Genomic DNA, 24,048 nt, shown 5'->3' with positions numbered 1-24,048 from the left:
TTCCATCACTGCATAGACACTTACCAGCACCAACAGTGTCCCCGGGGCACCGCTCCACCTGTGGGGAGCAGGACCATCCAAGCTGCCATACCACCAGCCCCGGAGGCAGCCTCATACAGCAGCGGCGGCTTAATAGCCGCAAACCACAGGTGGCGTCACGAATATTATAAACTTTTATCACCCCCAACACTGAAGCCATATTAACTGACTCCCGCCAGGATCACGGAGTCGGGCCCCGCCACCACTGACGACCCCCGGAGTACTCCGGCCCGGCACCGGGTGTCCCATAGCCCTGGGGTGGGCGAGTCAACTTCACAGATCATGGATTGCACATTGACAACCCACGTGTGCTGTGAATCACGGCACACAGAAAGACACATGCACTTTTAACACGTCAGTGAAAAACGTCTGTTTTTCACTGACATGCAAAACAGGCCTAAAATCTTAAATCTTAGAATATGTCAGAACGGATGCAGTCAGCAATCTCTGGTGACAGATTCTCTTTGTTGGTGCTGTTACATTGATACCAGATTTATATTGTTCAGCTTCTATCACACAGTGAAAATACTTTTTTTATAATAAAAAAAAAAAGTTTTTTCGTCGCCATATTGTGAGAACTGTAACTTTTTTCTTTTTGGAGCGAACAGGTTTGTGTGGAAGCTTATTTTTTGCGCAATAAACTGAAGGATTTTTGGTACTATTATGGGGTACATACCAGTTCTTGATTGCTATTTATTCAGATTTTTGAGGGAAAACCAGCGATTCGCTTATTCTTTTCAATTTTTTGCTCAGTTCACCATGCGATAAAAGTGATGACTGATTTATTCTTCTGGTCATAACGATTACACTATACCAGATTTATACAATTTTTTATACTTTGCGACGTTTGCACACTAAAAGCAATATTTTACAAAAACTAATTTTTTTGCATCGCCATATTCTGAGAGCTGTAACTTTTTTAATTTCTTTGTTCAAAACAGCTTTTAGGGCTTATTCCTTCACATAGGACTTTTGTTGGCTTTTTATTAAATTTTTGTGTTTTGAGTAAGACTAAAAAACATTTTTGGAGTGATTTTTCCCAAAGTTTTTTTAATTTACGGTGTTTGCGTAACAGCATTATAATTTCTTTATAATAACCTACACCTTAGGTTAGACATTTACTAAAAGAACAGCCCCTTTAAAAGGTCTGTCCACTAAATTTGACAACCCCTATTCATTCCATTTGTTGAAGCATAACCAATTACACCCTTCGTAATAAAATGATGCCCAACTTCAATCCATAAAAGGGATGTCAACAACCCCTTCTCATTCCCCTTGTTTGCCCCAGAAAAATGAATAAAGCTATACTCCCCTCCGGTATGGCTTCGGTTCCAGCGATGTCTAAAGCTGCGTTCCATGAGGCCCCTTGACCAAACAGCGCCCAGTGTCTCTCTCTCCGCCTTCAGACATTTGAGCAGGATGTGAGCGCTACACTGGATTTCTGCTGAAATGTCCAAAGGTGGGCATAAGAAAGCCGGTGCTGATTGCTTTTGGGACTCGTGTGTCATAACAATGTCACAGATGCCCCTGGAACGCAGTTTTAGACATCGCTGGAACCGAGGCTGCACCGGAGGGGAGTATAGCTTTCTTTATCTTTCTGTAGCAAACAAGGGGAATGAGAAGGGGTTGTCCAAGTAGTGGACTTCCCTTTTATGGACTGGAGTGGGGCATCATTTTTATTACAAAGGGTGTATGTGGTTATGCTTCAAGGAGGTGCCATTTTACAGTAATGGTGCATATTAATATACTACTATGTAAGGACACACACACACACACACACACACACACACACACACACACACCATCCCTTGCATGAAAATGATGCTCACTCCAGGAACACAATCACATATCCTTGATGGTAACAAAAGCACATACCATATTTTTTGTTTTATAAGATGTGCCGGATTATAAGGCTATGTTCGCACGTTGCGTCGGTGTACCTGCAGTTTATTCTGCACGTTTTCCTTCCCTTGGTTTTTGACCAAATGGCTTTTGACCATTTTTTAGCGCTAAAAACGCATGCGTTTTTACCGCGTTTTTAGTGCGTTTTTAGCGCTTTTTACCTGCGTTTTCACCTGCGTTTCTGCAGATGCGTTTTTGAGATCAAGACACTGAGAAATAAAGTTGAATTAGTCAAAAAGAATGAAAAAAGAGAAAAAAAGTATAAAATTAACTTTTAATAAAACGATATGGGAAATTATCATTTTTAATGAAAAAATAGTGGTTATGCACATTTAAACAGAAAAATAGGTGAAGTTTCTAATTTTTTAACATTCAAATTTTCGGTTATTGTGTGTGTGTAAAGGAACATTAGAACCCATTAAATTATGTCCAGAAAAGCATGCGTTTTTGGAGCCAAAAACGCAGTGGAAAAGCAGGTAAAAAGCATGAAAAACGCAGGAATTGTGATTTTGGTTGCTTTTTGCCATTTCTCATTGACTCCAATGTTAAGGAAACGCTGCAGAAATGGCAAAAACAACTGACATGCTGCTTCTTTTTCAGCATGGTTTTTGACCACAAATATGCAAATTAAACGCTGCAGAAAAAAAAGCAAAGTGCAGACAGGATTTCAGCTTTTCCCATAGACTTTGCTGGAAAACAAAAACGCATGCGTTTTGGCACAAAAACGCTGCAGCTAAAAACGCTGCAGAAACGCGGGAAAAAACGCAACGTGCGAACATAGCCTAAGACGCACCCCAAATTTAGAGATAAAAAAAGGTAAAAAATGGGGTCAGTCGTATACTCCATTGTTAACTTACTGGAGAGAGATCAGAGTCACAGGAGGCAGGCACGGCGATGGGAATGGTGTGGCGGTGCTGGCAGCGGAAGCTGTGCTGGCTGTGTGGAGCAGGCTGGTGCGGCGGGTGTCCCAGATGCTCTATCAGCGGTGTGGGCTTCAAAGAAATAGCCTCCGGAGCAGATTGAGCTCTCAGTTCAATGACAAGATCTTGAGCTAAGGACTCCATCTGCACACGCGCCGCCCTGGACACCATCATTTGAACCCAGAGCATCTGGGACATCAGCCACACTACCCTGCTCCACACAGCCACCTCTGCCCGCAAAGACAGATATCCAGCCGGCCGGCCTCCAGCACAGAGAGGCAGGCAGCCGGCCGGCCGCCCGCAGAGAGAGGCAGCCGGCCGGCCGCCCGCAGAGAGAGGCAGCCGGCCGGCCGCCCGCAGAGAGAGGCAGCCGGCCGGCCGCCCGCAGAGAGAGGCAGCCGGCCGGCCGCCCGCAGAGAGAGGCAGCCGGCCGGCCGCCCGCAGAGAGAGGCAGCCGGCCGGCCGCCCGCAGAGAGAGGCAGCCGGCCGGCCGCCCGCAGAGAGAGGCAGCCGGCCGGCCGCCCGCAGAGAGAGGCAGCCGGCCGGCCGCCCGCAGAGAGAGGCAGCCGGCCGGCCGCCCGCAGAGAGAGGCAGCCGGCCGGCCGCCCGCAGAGAGAGGCAGCCGGCCGGCCGCCCGCAGAGAGAGGCAGCCGGCCGCCCGCACAGAGAGGCAGGCGGCTGCCCGCCCGCCCACACAGACAAGCGGCCGGCACCCGCACAGAGAGGCAGGCGGCTGCTCACCCGCACAGACAAGCAGCCGGCGCCCGCACAGAGAGGCAGGCGGCCGCCCGCCCTCACAGACAAGCGGCCGGCGCCCGCACAGAGAGGCAGGCGGCCGCCCTCACAGACAAGCGGCCGGCGCCCGCACAGAGAGGCAGGCGGCCGGACGCCCACCCGCACAGAGAGGCAGGCGGCCGGTCGCACACCCGCACAGACAAGCGGCCGCCGCCCGCACAGAGAGGCAGGCAGCCGGCCGGCCCGCCCGCACAGAGAGGCAGGCGGCCGCCCGCACAGACAAGCGGTCGGCGCCCGCACAGAGAGGCAGGCGGCTGCCCGCCTGCCCCCACAGACAAGCGGCCGGCGCCCGCACAGAGAGGCAGGCGGCCGGTGGCACAGACAAGCGGCCGGCGCCCGCACAGAGAGGCAGGCGGCCGGACGCCCGCCCGCACAGAGAGGCAGGTGGCCCCCCACCCGCCCGCACAGACAAGCGGCCGGCGCCCGCACAGAGAGGCAGGCAGCCGGCCGGCCCGCCCGCACAGAGAGGCAGGTGGCCGCCCGCCCGCACAGACAAGCGGTCGGCGCCTGCACAGAGAGACAGGTGGCTGCCCGCCCGCCCACACAGACAAGCGGCCGGCGCCCGCACAGAGAGGCAGGCGGCTGCCCGCCCGCCCACACAGACAAGCGGCCGGCACCCGCACAGAGAGGCAGGCGGCTGCCCACACAGAGAGGCAGGCGGCCGCCCGCCCGCACAGACAAGCGGCCGGCGCCCGCACAGAGAGGCAGGCGGCCGGTGGCACAGACAAGCGGCCGGACGCCCGCCCGCACAGAGAGGCAGGCGGCCGGTCGCCCCGCCCGCACAGACAAGTGGCCGGTGCCCACACAGAGAGGCAGGCGGCTGCCCGCCCGCCCGCACAGACAAGCGGCTGGCGCCCGCAAACAGAGGCAGGTGGCTGGCCACCCGCACAGACAAGCAGCCGCCGCCCGCACAGAGAGGCAGGTGCCTGGCCGCCCGCACAGAGAGGAAGGCACCCGGCCGCCCGTAAAGAGAGGCTGGCACCCGGCCGTCCGCCCGCACAGAGAGGCAGGAAATTAACTTCTTTCCTCTCTGCGGCGCCCCACCCCTGAAGCATGGCCGTCGGCGCCCTGTGCGGCCGCACAAGTCGCACATGCCTAAAGTCGGCCATGCTTATGACGTGACCCCGCCGACACATTGTAAGATACATTGCAGCATGTAAAGCGGGCTTTAGTCTGATTGTTAGTTCCTTTGATCACATGTGGTGTGGAAGTCAATCACATCTGCTCTCCTTCTATTTAAGCTAGATGAAATCTAACCATGCTAGGTATAGTTCCTATGGTGGTCTGTGTAATGTGGTGTCCCAGATTCTCTTGGGAAAATTGTGCTATTTGCTTGTTGTGGTTATGGAAGTTTACTCCTGTTATTTTGTAGCTTCCTCATAACTCTCCTGTTTCCTTATGAATCTCTTATTGCCTTTACCTACCGTATGTGTGTGCGTGCTGTGTGACATAGTTTTGGTTTTCCCTTGTCTGTTGATATCTGTGATTTTTCATTACACTCCTGTCCCATCCCTCCCTCGGGGGGATGGGAAACCAGATCAGGACTGGTCAGGAGCAGGGCCAGGAAGGAGACTCAGGCCTCTCCACCATCAGGAATATCCCTGACATTGGGGATAGCAAAGGTCCCCATATCTTGAGGAACAGATTAAGAGCCCCGGTTCCCCACTAACCAATTGTCATTGTGACATGACACAGACAGAGGGAGAGTTAGGAGACATTACCTTATAGACTGTCCGAGAACGGTGGTTGGGACACAGGCACAGTCATGGACTGCGATAGAGACTGTGAGCCGGACCATGACAGAGCCTCAAGATCCACTGAGTCTGTACCGAATTGGAAAGCTCCTGAGGTCAGCGATCCTGAAGCCAAGAAGTGGCGCCATCTGGCCGAGTCAAGCAAAGCAGCATCGCTCTTCTGTAGTGCCCCACGGGGCAGGTGTTTTAACCTACTCGTTGCCGGGCCGTTAACTGTCATTGTCATGGGTGGCCTAGCCTGGCTCCGTTGCCACGAGGCGTACAGAAGAAGGTAGGGTAAAGATGTTGGGGGTAGTAGTGAGGTGAACATCGTGACGCCACCTGTGATATGCAGCCAGGGAGTCAGCCGCCACTGCTGTCGCTATCCTCCGGGGTGGATGGTGGTAACAGCTATGGATGGTATCGCTCCCCACAGGTGGAGGGGGCCCTGGGGAGGATGATGAGGGGAGTAGTAATGACAGGCACCGAAGCGCGGAGCGGCAGTACCGGGAATGAAGAGTCAGAGTCTTTGGCTGCGATTCCAGGTTGCTTACTCACTTTTTGTGCTGTGCTGCTCACCTGGGTAAAGCCGGTCACTTGCTGTGATGGGCTCCGTCGAACTCGAATCCTTTAAAGATCAGTCCAGTGTGGTGTTCAGTGGGTTCCCTCCTTGAAGCGTCTGTGCAGTGAATCCCCTGGCTTGAAGCTACTTGGGGATCTGGGTTTTAACAAGTAGTACTCTTGTTCCCTGAGTGGCGCAGATTCCAAGGGTAGCAGATGCACTCTCCCCACGGCAACCATGTGAACTCCCCTTTCTCCCACTGGAGCACCCGTGAGACATGTCTACTCCTTTCGTCTCCTGCTGGAGAACTCTCCAACTGTTGTGTTGGCTCCTGACTCCCCCTGCTGGCTGCACCTCCCCCCTCCCAGATCCTAAGATAGTGGGACAGGGGCCCCTGTATGAGGGCATCTTGTAAATGCCACTCTGTAGGCAACCCCTTTATTACCCTACCCTAGCCCAGTCCCCAGTGGGAACAGGGACAACCTGGTGTTTATTTGAGTGTGTAAGTGGTGAAACCGGGGCTGACCTCCTCAGGATCCGGGTTTAGCATTACACCCAAATCTTAGGTGCAATACTCTGTGGCGACTGAAGCCTCAGGGGCGCCACACTTCTGGGAGTGGACCTGGCCCTCCACAGCAGTACAGCATGTGATAGGACATAGAAAATGAGCAAGTAAAAACACCTGATAACCACAAACAAAAAGGATAGAAGCAATAGTAAAACACCATCAGTATATGAACAGGGAAATTGACCACGCTGCACAAGGTCACCGGTTTGAGTGCCGAACCTGAGGCATGACACAAAGTACCACCACCAATGTTAAGAGAGAAGGAGGACATCAATCACAGAGTATAGTGGAGAGCTTATTTTTGTAAGTGAAGAGTACATCTGACAGATAGGAGAAGTTTAATTGTGCACAGGGAGTAAAGACACCGCTGGTGCACTAAGCGAAGGGGTACACGACTTTGGGGGGGGTGGAACCATAACTCCTGTAGCTTTGTTGTTTAGCTGTACAGACTTTAAGCAAGAGTGATTCTGTTTTAAGAGGAAAGAGCACAGTATGTCTGTGCATGGTGTCTTCTTTCGAAAGGTTGGGACTATAAAGAGAGTGTAACTCTCTGTTTTATCTCTCATTCTCTCTCTGTCTATCACTAGAAGAACTGGAGGAAACATGTCTGCAGTGTTAGGGAGTATAATATCCCCTCACATACAGATTATATGACCATTTTCACATATTCATGTACTTGTGTGGTATCACCTCCTACCACTGGCGGACACAGACAGAAAAGAGCCCTTGTGCAAGAACAATATATGAAACTTTTGCAGCTCAAGAGCTCATAAAAACGCAAAATTGCACCTGATTTGGAGGTAGAAATGGGTATTTTACCTCTTGGGCCCCTGTTTGCACCAATGATATGTCCGCCCCTGGCTCCTACATCATATATGGAATCAATATTACCTGAGGAATTCATATAGTCGCCATGTCCCTGCATGTATCTGTAGCACCCAGGGATATGGGGTACTCAGTTCCGGGCAGCGTACGACTTGGGAATGTCACGATGGTGGCAGTTACCCGGGTCCGTGCCCTGGGCCCTTTTTGTAATGGGGATATATACAGGGGATTGGTGAATAAAGTTTATTCGTGACGCCACTTGCGGTGTTGCGGCTAAGTGTGGGTAGCCGCCGCTGCAGAATGTCTCTACTGGGGCTGGTGGTATTAGCAGCTAGTATGGTAGTCCCTCCGCCAGTAGGGTATTGCCCCAGCAGGTGTATGGTGCAGTGGGCGTCGAAAGAAGGGAGTCCAGACAGGTGTTCAGTGCAACTGGTTTACTCACTTGAGATGTCAACTGGTTGCCCGAGGTCGGCTGGTTTCACCTCCAGGTCCCCATCGTCCCAATGCAAGTCTGGTTCTCTGGTACCTTTTTCCCCTGCACCTGTCTCTGGTAAGTGGGTCCCCGTGGTAAAGAACACTGGGGGTCCCCGTTCTGTGGTTTGTCCACTTCTGTCCGCCTGACGGTAGCGTGAACCCTGTGGGGTTGGAGTCTCTGGTCCTGTCCCCGGTTCTCCCTTTGCTACTGAGTCTTTGGATTCTTTAGGGTCAGCTGTGCAGGTGTTAACAGGTCGGCTTGGAGCTCTTTCCTGTCCTAGGGTCCTGTATCCCAAAGGTGCGTAGTTCCGGGAGTACTCCACCCTACTCCACCGGCAACCACTTCTCCTGGGTACCAGGTCACCGTCAACCCGAGTCAGGACGTTGCTCAGTCACACCTTCACACTTTACTGTCAACTCTAGACTGACTACTCTCCACAGTCTGCCCCTCCCACCTGGTCAACTAGTGGACTAGATTGGCTCCACCTCGAGGCGGCAATCCATTGGTCCCACCCTAGCTAAGTACCATTGTGTGGGGGAATGTTGGGGAAAACTGGGATTACCTGGGTTTTTTGTATTACCGGAACTGGGGTTCTGGGTCCCTAAGGGGGTAGGCCCTGCATCCTTGTGGTGATGCAGAACCTTGTAGCACCCTTATGATCTCAGGGGTGCTACATATCGACTACAATTTACCTCACACATTGCAGATACTGCTCCTGTGTGAACTTGCTGCAGACATAACTGATGTATCACACATAACTGCTGCATTCAGGGCTGGTGCCAGTCCCTGGGACACCCAGGCAAGTGCCAAGACCCTGGCCAGATGGGGGGGTACTCATGCTGTCTTGGAAACCTTCAGCGTGCCACTGCGCCAGTATCCATTTTCCCCTACATCCTTGGGGCGGGCTCATCCTTTTGCTGCTGACGCACCACCCATCACTTCCTTTTTGTGAGACTTCACTTCCTCCCATTTGGGTTCCCCTGTGGAATGCACAATGCAGGCTGGTAGCATTGCTTCATTTCATGCATGATTACTAGGCGTGTGCACTGTCCCTCCTCCTATATGCATTCCACAATTGAGCGCGTGCTGCCACAGTGGAAGTTACGCTTCTGCTTTCCTCCATGAAGTGTGGACCGGTGGAGCAGATTGGACTCATCCTGCTGCTGCCTCCCCCACCTGTCGCTTCCTCTTACCACAGGCCTTCGCATTATCACTCAGTCACTTCTTCCCATTTGCGTTCCATTGTGGAATGCAGGCTGGCACCTCCTTCTCCACAGTAAGAGTAGGCACTTCTTTCTATATGCGTTCCACAGTGGAACACACGCCCAACCCGCCTCCTGTATGGTCTGGATCAGATTGTTTCAGCTGAGTTGAATAGTGGATGACTTACATCATTATGCTTCCCAGCATGTATATGCCCCCAGCATCCCCAGTATGTGTATGCCCCCAACATCCCTCATATGTGTTTGCCCCCCATTATCCCCAATAATGTGTATGCCCCACAGCGTCCCCCAGTATGTGTATGCCCGTATGCCCCAAGCGTACCCCATTGCTGCATGTGCTCCCAGCGTCCCCCAGTATATGTGTGCCAGCCAGCTTTCCCCAGTATGTGTATGTCCCCCAGCGTCCCCAGTATTTGTATGCCCTTCAGCATCCCCCAGGGCTGCAAGTGCTCTCAGCATTCTCAGTATGTGTATGCCCCCCACTGGCCCTAGAAATGTGTATGCCTCCCAGCATCCCAAGTACTGTGTATGCCCCTAGTGTATATGTGCTGCCCCCACGTCAGCAGCCGGGCTGCTCGGATCCGGTTCCGCGGTGGCTCGATGGGCGTCCGGACCCGGGGGTCGTGCGGCCACTCGAATTAAGGAGGTATTTATAGGGGATTGTGTATTTACAGTTCGTGATGCCACCCGTGGTGTATGGTAAGATAGAGTACCACCGCTGCAGCTGGGGAGTACCCGGTGGCGATGGAGTGGGCAGCCAGGTGTTTAACCCCTCCACGGGTAGGGGGGAATGCCCAGGGACTCGATGATAGTGGCAATGATGTGCCGTTCGGAAGGTAAGGGTCACTTGCGTACTCACTCAGTCCAATAATGCTGACACCGACAACTTAGTAAACCAAAGTTCTGGACACCGCTGCCGCTGAGGAGGAGCATGTTTGGGTCCCGTTTCTGCTGGTGTTGCCTGATGATCTGTGACCTTTCCCTTGGCACCTTGTTCTCTTCTTAGTTGGCCCCTATAGCTTGAAACTAGTCGGGTCCCGCTCACCAGTGTGGCTAACTGAGGGAGCTTGCTCTCAGGGTTCACGCTTGGGATTTTCTGGACCGTTTTAATGGAAAGTTCTATCCCCCTCGTTGCACTAGTACCCCGATTTTGGAGCGGTTGGAGAGCAGATCTTGAAGGCTCCGTTCTCATCGGGTGAATTTTCAGGTTGCCTGAAGCTACTCCCTGACCTAGGGTCGACGTACCCCGTCGTGCACTGGTCCCAGCCCGGTGATGGTACAAGGCCGCTGGCTGTCCTCCTTGACAATACCGTGCCCCTTGTCACGATCCCCTGCGACCGGGGGTCCAGCTCCTATTAGGCCCAGACCACTGTCTGCCACCTAGTACTTCAGAGGAGCTCAGCTCCTGACCTCCTCTCTCCTTCACTTCCAACTCTACACTGGCCTACTCCTGACACTCCTGACCTCCCCTTAACCAACTCCCCAAGTGGGCGACCCTATTCCACTCAGGCCCTCCACTGGTGTGTCTGGTGGGTGTGGTGCAGAGTGTTCCTAGGATTTTGATTAGCTGGTTTTGGCAACACCTTTGGTTAGGGACCCGTAACGAAGGAAGAGGTGGATATTGCACAGAAGGGCAGATTGCACAATACCCTGTGACGACCTGATAGGCCAGGGCGTCACATATACGTATGCCACTCAGCATTACCAGTAATGTGTATGCCCCCCAGCATCCCTAGTAATGTGTATGCCTCTCACTTACCACAGTAATGTGTATGCCCCCCCTGGCCTCAGTAATGTGTATGCCCCCCAGCGTCCCCAGTATGTGTATGCCCCCCAGCGTTTCCAGTAATGTGTATGCCCACTCCAGTAACGTTTATGCCCCCAGTACTGTCTATGTCCCAAAGTTCTGTATATGCCCCCAGCCTCCCCTGTAATGTATTTGCCCCAGCCCCATCTGTGATCCTGTGATATATATACTGTATCTCCCGTGTCTCCTGTGATGTATATACAGCAGTCTCAGTGTCCACTGTGTGGCCTTGTCTACTAGCAGTGACTTTGCCGGGCTGGCACAAAAGCAGAATTAATAGCGCAGTGCTGGTGTCATGAGTGTGTCATGGGTGAAAGACAGTCCTCCGTTGTCTGGCTGTAGAAAGTTGCAGCGTTTGGCTACATAAACTGGTCCCTGACATTCTATTCTTCCTGCTTTTTTGTAGATGGTGTTCTGTGCATCTTCCCTGCTTTGGGTTATCTCTTTTCTTTCAGGACCTTGCAGATAGCCTCACCATTTTAGCTGTTCATCATAATCACTTCCCCTTGTGTTCTTAAATACCATCAGTTCCCCTTAATGTTAGCTGGTGATAGGTTTAAAAACCCTATACAGGTCTTGGGTGCAAGCAGTCTGCTTGTATTAATCTGGAGAAACTTTGTTGTTGTTGCAGTTCCCCTCCCTGAGTCATCTGGTGATAATTTATTCATATACTTTCCCCTGTGTGTATTCCTTGTGTGTTTAAGCACTCATCCTATCCGTTCCCTAACTAGGCCACAGTTCAGGGTGAGCCAGGGCCAGGTATCCTGTTCGGCGGACAGGTGCAGAACCTATCTAGGGAGGTGAGAAAAGCCAGGGGACAGCGGTAGGTGTGTTCAGGGGTCACCATCTCCCCCTTTCCTAGACACAGGGTTTCCTTTCCCTTTTGCTTGACACTTCCCCGTACCTAGCATGAAAGCTGACCCGGCAGCATTACTGCTAGCAGACCATGTACTGTGTGTGGTCATGTCTGTTAAAGCGATGGCCATCAAGCAGCACAACCTGCACAGCCACATGCCATGTAGAAGCTGGATGGATACAAGCAGGATAGGTGAATGAGACTCCCCATATTAAAACTATCTCTGATCTATATATGTATGTCAGTGTATATGACTGGTTATATATTTAATGTCTGTTTATATGCATTTTTGTAAATTTGTCTTCAAATATGTATATGTAAGTTAGCCTGTATGTGTACGCATCTGTGTATGTGCGTTTCTGTGTGTTCGATCGGGGCCCACAAAATCTTGGAGCTGGCCTTGGCTCTATTATACAAATTCTTCATGACATCTGGGCTGCTTGTGATTGTATCATAAGGGGAACAAGGGCTGTGTGCAGATACCTGCCATCACTGTATATAGTGGGGGACACATACAATGCCATTAGGCTGCTTTCACACCTCGTGTTTCTGCAATGCGGCACAATCCGGCACTTTGCAGGAAAATCGCAACCGTTTTTTTTGTGCCGGTTGCGATTTTCCTGCATAGACTTTAATTAGTGCCGCATTGTGCCGCATGGCCTTGCGTTCCATCCGGTTTTTGCCGCATGCGGCAGATTTAGCCGATGCGGCGGCCGGATGGAACGTTGCCTGGCACGTTTTTTCGTGCGGCAAAAAAAATGCATCGCGACGCATCCGGTCGATGCGGCACATTTTTCAATGCATGCCTATGGCAGCCGTATGTGGCGCGATGCGGCAAAAAACGCATCCGGCCGCCACATGCGGTTTTTGCCACTGCGCATGCTCATTAGCATGCCGCAAGTGGCAAAAAACGGACGGGCCGCATGGGAAACACGTATGCAAAGGATGCTGTGTTTTCACCGCATCCGTTGCATAGCTTGCACTGCCGGATTGAGCCACACAGCTCAAGCCAGATGTGTGAAAGCAGCCTTACTGTGCTCTCCATGGGGCAGCTGGGCAGTCCCATGTACTAGAGACACGGGTGAGAAGAGCAACCAAAACAGTGTGTTATATGTATATGATGATCGTCTGCACTTCATGTCAGTGCAGAGTATACTGACCCTTCTGTGTGTTATTATTATTAGTATGTTATGATTATCAGCCCTTCCCAGGTAGTGAATCTGGTGGCCTGTATGTGACCCGACTCCGGGTGCCATAATTTGAAGCCAGAGCATAACTGGTTTCCATTGCAGACTTTACTGTTTTTGCATCCTTCAATCTAAATGTTTTGATTATGTCTTAAATCACGTGATTTTGATTAAGTAGGAAATTTCCATCTTCTTCTCTTTCTGTCTGTATTCCTAGGTGCTGTTTCACATTTCCCAAGTCTTTGATCTCGAAATGTTGATTCAGAATTTTTAGTATGTCCTCTTCATCCCTTTCTTTTTCAAAACAAACAAAATATCATCAACATATATGAGTACATAGATCCATCTGTCCATCAGTCTTTTTGTGTATAGGCAAGGATCAGCTTTGCTTCCTTGAAATTTTTCATTTGTGAGCACGTCTGTGATTTTATCATTCCACGCTTTAGCAGCTTGCTTAAACTGTATATACTTTTCTGTAGTTTACAAATCATGTTCGGGTTACTTTTATCTTTGAATCCTGGAGGTTGTTCCATGTAAATATCTTCTGTTAAATCTCCAATCAAAAATGCTGTCTTTACGTCCAGATGCTTCAACTCCATTTATTTCATTGCTGCAACTGCAAAGTTCTTATTGTAGTATGCTTGACAACTGGAGCAAATGTTTCATCATAGTCTTCTCCATAATTTTGAGAATAACCTTTAGCTACGAGTCTTGCTCGGTATCGTTCAGCTTTGTCATCTCTTTGGTATTTTTTTTTTTAAAAAACCCATTTAAATCCTATAGCTTTTCTTCCTTCTGCTAATTCTGTCAGTGTCCATGTCTTTGAGTCATGCATGGATTTTATTTCTGTTTCTGTTGCATGTATCCTTTATTAGCTTCTTCTTCAAGAAATCGAGATATGTCTTTCCAAGAGATAGGCTCATAAATTTTGCTTGTACTTGCCTTATATGAAAGACGTATTGGTGGTTTCCTTTGTTTTCTCTTATTGAACGTCTTCGTTCTGTGTCTGTTTGTAGTTGTATCTCTTCACTTTCAGTATTCTGTTTTTTATCAATTTCAACTTCCTTTTCATCAGATGTTCTTTCAGTTATATCACTGCAGTTTTTCTCATTTTTTGTTTCCAGTGATTTCATTGTGTCTTTATTTAGATCCTCAATGAGTTACTCACCGTATCACTGTCTGTTTTGGGATCTAGGATTCTATATCCTTTGCAATTTTCACTATATCCAACAAATATTCCTTCTATGGATCTGTTTTGAAGTTTGGAGCGTTTTTCTGTTGGAAAAATACAAAAACTTTACATTCAATAACTCCTAGATGATTCACACTTGGTTTCTTACCCTGCCACAGTTAATATGGTTTTTTTTAAGTTTTCTAGAAAAAAGTCAGTTTTGTAGATAAGTAGCTGTCATTGCTGCTTCACCCCAATATGTCTCTGGTAGTTTGGAATCTGTTAGCATACATCTTATCATTTCAGTCAGAGTTGTGTTTTTCCTTTCTGCTACCCCATTTTGTTCAGGTGTATATGGAACAGTCTTTTGATGCTCTATTTTGTCTTAAGTAGTTTTCTATTTCCTGTCCTGTGAATTCCTCTCCATTATCACTTCTAATGACAATTGGCTTCCTCTGAAACTCGTTAATTCGACTTTGTCACATAGTCTATTAATTTATTGAAAACTTCACTTTTGTTCTTGATCAAGTATCTGACTGTTTATCTTGAGTAGTCATCTATAAAAGTCACTATATATCTATTGCCTCCTGATGTAGTCACTTTCATGGGTCCACATACGTAAGTATGCACCAAATCAAGTGGTCAAGCTTTTTGTCTCACTTTCTTTAAGTATAGATATTCTGGTACTTTTAGATTTTATACAACATTCACATCTTACGGTAAATGAGCAATCAGATATCAATAGACCCTTTCTCAATTCTTTCTTTTGTATCTCCGTTATACTTTCAGGATGTATGTGTCATAGACGTCTATGCCACATGTGAATACAATTCTTGTGAACATATGTACACAACTTCATCTGTTCCTTTAATGTGCCTAGATGATATAATTGTTCATCTGCCTTGACATTGGTTATTATCTTATTTCCCGCTAGGATTGTAAATTCATCATCTTTGAATTTTACAGTAAAGGCCCAGTCACACACAACGACTTACCAACGATCCCAACAACAATACGACCTGGTAAGGATCACTGGTAAGTTGCTGGGAGGTTGCTGGTGAGATGTCACACAGTCAGACCTTACTAACGACGCAGTAACAATGAGCGACCTGTATAACCATCTAGGCGGTCGTTGGGACCCTGTCACATGGCAGCTAGTGTTACACTTCAGACCTCGAATAGGGGCGTAGTGTAGGGGCACAATGCACACCTACGTGTCTGAGTGCGCAGTCGTCAACGAGGTTGTTAAGAGGTCATTGGTAGGCGTCAAACACAGCAATGCGTCCTGCCCAGCAGGACATCGCCTTTGAAGAAAATGGTCCGGACCATTCGGCAATGACTAGAGATCTCACAGCAGGGGCCTGATCGCTGGTAGGTTTCACACATAACGAGATTGCTGGCGAGATCGTTGCTACGTCACAGAAACTTTGACTCAGCAACAATCTCGTTAGCGATCTCGTTGTGTGTGACTGGGTCCCGAAGTCCTTTAGCTGTTAGACGTTTTACAAATAACAATCCTCCTTCTAATCCTGGAACATATAACACATCCTGTACAAGTATTTTTGAATCATGCCCAAACTTATTAGAACAGTTTAGCATTTCTTGTCCAATACCTTCTGATACTTTCACACTTGCGTTCAGCGCAGTCCGCCCTGCACTATTCTCCATAGACTTGTATGGACGACTCACTGTAATGCAAGTGTTAGCGTTGCATCCGCTGGACGACTCAGTGTCGTTATTTTGACGCTGCGTCGGGCAGAGGGAACGCAGCATGTAACTTTTTTTGAGCGGCGGAAACCTTTATTTTTCACTGTGCATGCTCCATTTTTTTTTTTTTTTTAAAATCACAGAAACTTTATTTTGTTTCTCGGTGGCCGAACGTTCAGCTGAGCGCCCGGCCGCCGGCATGTGAGAGCGATCAACTGAACTCAATTCTATCCAATGACTGGGTCCCCAGAATATACAACCTCCAAATCAATTGACCCAGAACCACAATTAATTAATTAATTCTTTATTAAACACAAAATACATATATCAATATATAAAAATGACCAAAGAAAGGCTATTGATACCAATTCCCAGACAGCATAAATAGTACAAATAAATTAATGACAGTGTACACAAGGTTCATGCATATTCAAATATTCATGGAGGAATCGATTGTTCCACTTCCCCAGATATAATTAGTTGGTCTCCTGAAAAATCAGCAATCTAGAATTAACAAATTATTTATACAGCAAAGTTCCATTTGTATTTGTGTCATTTTATTGGTTTCCTGGAACCCATATATAACTATATCCAAAAGTGTCAATGTTCACCATTACTTTATAAAGCTATACAAAAATTATATTTAACAAAGTGTCAGTGCTTATCAATAAATTATAAAGCTACAAGTTAAATTTAGTTCATACAACAATTATAATTTAATGAAATGGAGTCCAGGAGATCAAAACATCAAGTATAAATAGCAAGGGGTTAATCATGTGTTATTGTTACATCTATTGCACCACCCATCATATATATCCTAAAACACTTTGCAAGGTAACCAACTAAAGTGCATATGCAATGTACAAATAGCAGCAGGATTTAAGGTAATTGATATTTTATCATCATTAAAGGGTTAAATCCCCATCTTCATTGCAATTATGAAATTCAAGTGCACAAATAATTACCATATTAGCACATTTTACATGTCCAACTAAAGTGCATATGCAATGTGCAAATAGCAGCAGGATTTAAATAAAAAATTATAACAACATTACTGGATTAAATCCCCATCCTCATTACCATTATGGAGTTAGGCGGGCTTTACACGTTGCGACATTGATACTGATATATCGTCGGTGTCACGTCATTAGTGATGCACATCCGGCGCCGGGTTCGACCGCAGGTACGATGTTGTTTGTCGTTCCTGCAGCTCCACACATCGCTGTGTGTAAACTTGCAGGAGCGAGAAACATCTCCTTACCTGCGTCCCGCTGGCAATGCGGAAGGGAGAAGGTGTGGGGGATGTTATGTCCCGCTCATCTCCACCCCTCCGCTTCTATTGGCCGTCCGATTAGTGACGTCGTGGTGACGTCGCTGTGATGCCGAACGCACCTCCCCCTTGAAGGAGGGATTGTTCGGCAGTCACAGCGACATCGCCGACCAGGTATGTGCGTGTGAAGCTGCCGTAGCGATAATGTTCGCTACGGCAGCAATCACCACATATCGCATGTGCGACGGGGGCGGGTGCTATCGCGCTGGACATCGCTAGCAATTGCTAGTGATGTCGCAACGTGTAAAGCACCCCTTAAAGTGCACAAAATGATTCATAGTAACACATGTCTTACATAGCTGCCACGGGACTCCCTTGACGTCTGTTTCGTATGTCTTCCTCAGAAAGGGTCTGATGACACAGACACAAATGGAACTTTGCTGTATAACTAATTTGTTAATTCTAGATTGCTGATTTTTCAGGAGACCAACTAATTATATCTGAGAAAGGGGAACAATCGATTCCTCCATGAATATTTGAATATGCATGAACCTTGTGTACACTGCCGTTAATTTATTTGTACTATTTATGCTGTCTGGGAATTGGTATCAATATCCTTTCTCTGGTCATCTAATATATAAAGCTGAATGTGTGTGTGTGTGTGTGTGTATGTATGTGTGTGTGTGTGTGTGTGTGTGTGTGTATGTCCCGGATTGGCATCTGCACCGTCGCAGCTACAGCCACAAAATTTTGCACACTCACACGTGTGGACCCCGAGAGCGTCATAGGCTATGTTGTGAGGTGAAATTTTAACCCCGCGCGTTCCAATTTACCAATCAATTTTGCCCCTATCTACATAATGGGGAAACAGTGAAACAAAAAATGTATCCGCACCGTCGCATTTAAGGGTGCTTTACACGCTGCGACAGATGCGATCTGGCGTGTCACATCGCTAACGAGATCGCTAGCGATGTCGCAGCGTGTAAAGCACCCTTTACAATCACGAAATTTTGCACAGACACCTCATGTGACCCAGGGAACACTGTAGACCAGGGGTCTCAAACACGCGGCCCGCGGGCCGCATGCGGCCCTTCAGGTGGCTTCTTGCGGCCCGCAGGCCCGTGGACCTGGTAAAGATGGCGACCGGTGCAGGGGCCGCAGCTGTCAGTTATTTATTTCAGCCTACAGTTTTGTGTTTGCCGCGCACAGTGAAGTTCTCGCTGCAGAACGCAATGACAGCCGCCTGCCAATCAGAGGCAAGCACCTGCTGCATATGACCTCAGATGCTTGCCTGTGATTGGCCAGTGGCTGTTGTGCAGTGAGAACTGCTCTGCACGCGCCGGCCGAACGTTCAGCGATGACAGCAGCTGTGATCATTACCTGGTCCACGTGCCTGCGTGCCGCTGACAGCAGGTGAGAAGAATGTTTTCGTGTTGCTGGCTGAGGCTGCAGTCTCTGTGTGTGTGTGTGTGTGTGTGTGTGTGTGTGTGTGTGTGTCTCTCTGTCTGTGTCTGTCTCTCATGCCGTGTGTGTGGTTCTGTTGCTGGCTGAGGCTGCACTGTGTGTGTGTGTGGTAGCTGAGGCTTCACCGAGTCCACGTGCCTGCATGCCGCTGACAGCAGGTGAGAAGAATGTTTTCGTGTGTGTTAGCTGAGGCTGCACAGGGTGGGGGGGATGTGTATTGGCTGAGGCTGCACAGGGTGGGGGGGATGTGTATTGGCTGAGGCTGCACAGGGTGGGGGGGATGTGTATTGGCTGAGGCTGCACAGGGTGGGGGGGATGTGTATTGGCTGAGGCTGCACAGGGTGGGGGGGATGTGTATTGGCTGAGGCTGCACAGGGTGGGGGGGATGTGTATTGGCTGAGGCTGCACAGGGTGGGGGGGATGTGTATTGGCTGAGGCTGCACAGGGTGGGGGGATGTGTATTGGCTGAGGCTGCACAGGGTGGGGGGGATGTGTATTGGCTGAGGCTGCACAGGGTGGGGGGGATGTGTATTGGCTGAGGCTGCACAGGGTGGGGGGGATGTGTATTGGCTGAGGCTGCACAGGGTGGGGGGGATGTGTATTGGCTGAGGCTGCACAGGGTGGGGGGGATGTGTATTGGCTGAGGCTGCACAGGGTGGGGGGGATGTGTATTGGCTGAGGCTGCACAGGGTGGGGGGGATGTGTATTGGCTGAGGCTGCACAGGGTGGGGGGGATGTGTATTGGCTGAGGCTGCACAGGGTGGGGGGGATGTGTATTGGCTGAGGCTGCACAGGGTGGGGGGGATGTGTATTGGCTGAGGCTGCACAGGGTGGGGGGGATGTGTATTGGCTGAGGCTGCACAGGGTGGGGGGGATGTGTATTGGCTGAGGCTGCACAGGGTGGGGGGGATGTGTATTGGCTGAGGCTGCACAGGGTGGGGGGGATGTGTATTGGCTGAGGCTGCACAGGGTGGGGGGGATGTGTATTGGCTGAGGCTGCACAGGGTGGGGGGGATGTGTATTGGCTGAGGCTGCACAGGGTGGGGGGGATGTGTATTGGCTGAGGCTGCACAGGGTGGGGGGGATGTGTATTGGCTGAGGCTGCACAGGGTGGGGGGGATGTGTATTGGCTGAGGCTGCACAGGGTGGGGGGGATGTGTATTGGCTGAGGCTGCACAGGGTGGGGGGGATGTGTATTGGCTGAGGCTGCACAGGGTGGGGGGGATGTGTATTGGCTGAGGCTGCACAGGGTGGGGGGGATGTGTATTGGCTGAGGCTGCACAGGGTGGGGGGGATGTGTATTGGCTGAGGCTGCACAGGGTGGGGGGGATGTGTATTGGCTGAGGCTGCACAGGGTGGGGGGGATGTGTATTGGCTGAGGCTGCACAGGGTGGGGGGGATGTGTATTGGCTGAGGCTGCACAGGGTGGGGGGGATGTGTATTGGCTGAGGCTGCACAGGGTGGGGGGGGATGTGTATTGGCTGAGGCTGCACAGGGTGGGGGGGATGTGTATTGGCTGAGGCTGCACAGGGTGGGGGGGATGTGTATTGGCTGAGGCTGCACAGGGTGGGGGGGATGTGTATTGGCTGAGGCTGCACAGGGTGGGGGGGATGTGTATTGGCTGAGGCTGCACAGGGTGGGGGGGATGTGTATTGGCTGAGGCTGCACAGGGTGGGGGGGATGTGTATTGGCTGAGGCTGCACAGGGTGGGGGGGATGTGTATTGGCTGAGGCTGCACAGGGTGGGGGGGATGTGTATTGGCTGAGGCTGCACAGGGTGGGGGGGATGTGTATTGGCTGAGGCTGCACAGGGTGGGGGGGATGTGTATTGGCTGAGGCTGCACAGGGTGGGGGGGATGTGTATTGGCTGAGGCTGCACAGGGTGGGGGGGATGTGTATTGGCTGAGGCTGCACAGGGTGGGGGGGATGTGTATTGGCTGAGGCTGCACAGGGTGGGGGGGATGTGTATTGGCTGAGGCTGCACAGGGTGGGGGGGATGTGTATTGGCTGAGGCTGCACAGGGTGGGGGGGATGTGTATTGGCTGAGGCTGCACAGGGTGGGGGGGATGTGTATTGGCTGAGGCTGCACAGGGTGGGGGGATGTGTATTGGCTGAGGCTGCACAGGGTGGGGGGGATGTGTATTGGCTGAGGCTGCACAGGGTGGGGGGGATGTGTATTGGCTGAGGCTGCACAGGGTGGGGGGGGATGTGTATTGGCTGAGGCTGCACAGGGTGGGGGGGGGATGTGTATTGGCTGAGGCTGCACAGGGTGGGGGGGGATGTGTATTGGCTGAGGCTGCACAGGGTGGGGGGGGATGTGTATTGGCTGAGGCTGCACAGGGTGGGGGGTGGGGGGGGGATGTGTATTGGCTGAGGCTGCACAGGGTGGGGGGGGGGATGTGTATTGGCTGAGGCTGCACAGGGTGGGGGGGGGGGATGTGTATTGGCTGAGGCTGCACAGGGTGGGGGGGGGGGGATGTGTATTGGCTGAGGCTGCACAGGGTGGGGGGGGATGTGTATTGGCTGAGGCTGCACAGGGTGGGGGGGGATGTGTATTGGCTGAGGCTGCACAGGGTGGGGGGGGGGATGTGTATTGGCTGAGGCTGCACAGGGTGGGGGGGGGGGATGTGTATTGGCTGAGGCTGCACAGGGTGGGGGGGGGGATGTGTATTGGCTGAGGCTGCACAGGGTGGGGGGGGGATGTGTATTGGCTGAGGCTGCACAGGGTGGGGGGGGGATGTGTATTGGCTGAGGCTGCACAGGGTGGGGGGGGGGATGTGTATTGGCTGAGGCTGCACAGGGTGGGGGGGGGGATGTGTATTGGCTGAGGCTGCACAGGGTGGGGGGGGGGATGTGTATTGGCTGAGGCTGCACAGGGTGGGGGGGGGGAGATGTGTATTGGCTGAGGCTGCACAGGGTGGGGGGAGGGGATGTGTATTGGCTGAGGCTGCACAGGGTGGGGGGAGGGGATGTGTATTGGCTGAGGCTGCACAGGGTGGGGGGGGGGGATGTGTATTGGCTGAGGCTGCACAGGGTGGGGGGGGGGGATGTGTATTGGCTGAGGCTGCACAGGGTGGGGGGGGGGATGTGTATTGGCTGAGGCTGCACAGGGTGGGGGGGGGGAGATGTGTATTGGCTGAGGCTGCACAGGGTGGGGGGAGGGGATGTGTATTGGCTGAGGCTGCACAGGGTGGGGGGAGGGGATGTGTATTGGCTGAGGCTGCACAGGGTGGGGGGAGGGGATGTGTATTGGCTGAGGCTGCACAGGGTGGGGGGAGGGGATGTGTATTGGCTGAGGCTGCACAGGGTGGGGGGAGGGGATGTGTATTGGCTGAGGCTGCACAGGGTGGGGGGAGGGGATGTGTATTGGCTGAGGCTGCACAGGGTGGGGGGAGGGGATGTGTATTGGCTGAGGCTGCACAGGGTGGGGGGAGGGGATGTGTATTGGCTGAGGCTGCACAGGGTGGGGGGAGGGGATGTGTATTGGCTGAGGCTGCACAGGGTGGGGGGAGGGGATGTGTATTGGCTGAGGCTGCACAGGGTGGGGGGGAGGGGATGTGTATTGGCTGAGGCTGCACAGGGTGGGGGGAGGGGATGTGTATTGGCTGAGGCTGCACAGGGTGGGGGGAGGGGATGTGTATTGGCTGAGGCTGCACAGGGTGGGGGGAGGGGATGTGTATTGGCTGAGGCTGCACAGGGTGGGGGGAGGGGATGTGTATTGGCTGAGGCTGCACAGGGTGGGGGGAGGGGATGTGTATTGGCTGAGGCTGCACAGGGTGGGGGGAGGGGATGTGTATTGGCTGAGGCTGCACAGGGTGGGGGGAGGGGATGTGTATTGGCTGAGGCTGCACAGGGTGGGGGGAGGGGATGTGTATTGGCTGAGGCTGCACAGGGTGGGGGGAGGGGATGTGTGTGTGTGTGTGTGTGTGTTAGCTGAGGCACATTGCTACAAGGGGACAAGGATGCACACATTTTTACAGAATGGGAAACAAGATGGGGAACATTACTACAAGATGTTGGCCAAAATTACTATGCGGTGGTTATTGTAAAACTGTATTACTTACAAAAAGGGGAAAAAATGTAAAAAAAAGTGTGTGTGTGTATGTATGTATGTATATATATATACATACATATACACACACTACACCTTTGTTATAATGGACAAATGAAAAATGTTCAAAAACAGTGATTCAAGGTTGTATAGAAAGAAAAAATGGTACCACTACCAATGTCACTTTGTCCTGAAAGGAATGCGGCCCCTCAAATTATTTTTTTCCTGTGTGCGGCCCATACACCCAGCCGAGTTTGAGACCCCTGCTGTAGACTATGTTTTGACAGGAAAATTTAACCCCACATTTTACAGTTACGCTCCAAAAATCATGGCTCCAGTAAAGTAAATGGAGCTTGGAACTACAGGTTATTAGTAAGAGCTGTGATTGGTTGCTAGAGGAACAAAAGACATTCATAGTATAAGAAGCTTATATGGGAGGTAATAAGATGTCGGTGGGGAGACGGATAGAGAGAGACAGAGATAGACAGACAGAAAAGAGACAGACAGACAAATGGTGAAAGAGACAGACAGAGACAAAAGGTGAAAAAGACAAACAGAGACAGACGGGCAAAGAGACAGATAGGGAAAGAGACAGATGGGGAAAGAGACAGACAGGCATGCAGACAGGGACAGAGACAGGCAGACATTGAAGGAGGAGACAGCCAGAGAGACAGACAAAGATAGATGGGGAAAGACACAGACATTGATAGAGAAAGATGGGGAAAGAGACAGAGAAATAGAGACAGACAAGGAAAGAGACAGACAGAGACAGGCAGACGGGGAAAGAGACAGAGGGGGAAAGAGACAGAGGGGGAAAGAGACACCTGAAAAGAGACACCTGAAAAGAGACAGAGGGGGAAAGAGACACCTGAAAAGAGACAGAGGGGGAAAGAGACACCTGAAAAGAGACAGAGGGGGGAAAGAGACATCTGAAAAGAGACAGAGGGGGAAAGAGACACCTGAAAAGAGACAGAGGGGGAAAGAGACACCTGAAAAGAGACAGATGGGGAAAGAGACACCTGAAAAGAGACAGATGGGGAAAGAGACACCTGAAAAGAGACAGATGGGGAAAGAGACAGAGGGGGAAAGAGACAGAGGGGGAAAGAGACACCTGAAAAGAGACAGATGGGGAAAGAGACACCTGAAAAGAGACAGATGGGGGAAAGAGACACCTGAAAAGAGACAGATGGGGAAAGAGACAGAGGGGGAAAGAGACACCTGAAAAGAGACAGAGGGGGAAAGAGACACCTGAAAAGAGACAGATGGGGAAAGAGACACCTGAAAAGAGACAGATGGGGAAAGAGACACCTGAAAAGAGACAGATGGGGAAAGAGACAGAGGGGGAAAGAGACAAGAGGGGGAAAGAGACACCTGAAAAGAGACAGAGGGGGAAAGAGACAGAGGGGGAAAGAGACAGAGGGGGAAAGAGACAGAGGGGGAAAGAGGACAGAGGGGGAAAGAGACAGAGGGGGAAAGAGACAGAGGGGGAAAGAG

The 24,048-nt window shown here is 50.9% G+C and overlaps 1 protein-coding gene across 6 annotated transcripts in view; it reads left to right on the top strand.

Moving 5' to 3' along the window:
* Nucleotides 1-24,048, top strand: part of LOC142303813 (immunoglobulin superfamily containing leucine-rich repeat protein 2-like) — a 118,542-nt gene that overhangs the window by 49,956 nt on the left and 44,538 nt on the right. For 2 of the 6 annotated variants that reach the window (XM_075345567.1, XM_075345565.1), the window contains exon 2: nucleotides 14,998-15,085. The exons of 2 other annotated variants lie outside the window; for them this stretch is intronic. The gene's annotated coding sequence lies outside the window, so the exon portion shown is untranslated. Of the gene's footprint in view, nucleotides 1-14,997; nucleotides 15,099-24,048 lie in introns of all 6 variants that reach the window. 2 more of the 6 variants (XM_075345564.1, XM_075345563.1) reach the window with 1 other exon arrangement.

The sequence above is a fragment of the Anomaloglossus baeobatrachus genome, chromosome 4 (genome assembly GCF_048569485.1).
Source record: "Anomaloglossus baeobatrachus isolate aAnoBae1 chromosome 4, aAnoBae1.hap1, whole genome shotgun sequence".
NCBI lineage: Eukaryota > Metazoa > Chordata > Amphibia > Anura > Aromobatidae > Anomaloglossus > Anomaloglossus baeobatrachus.
The sequence above is the reverse complement of the archived record's forward strand: the minus strand, read 5'-3'. Positions and strand labels throughout refer to the sequence as shown.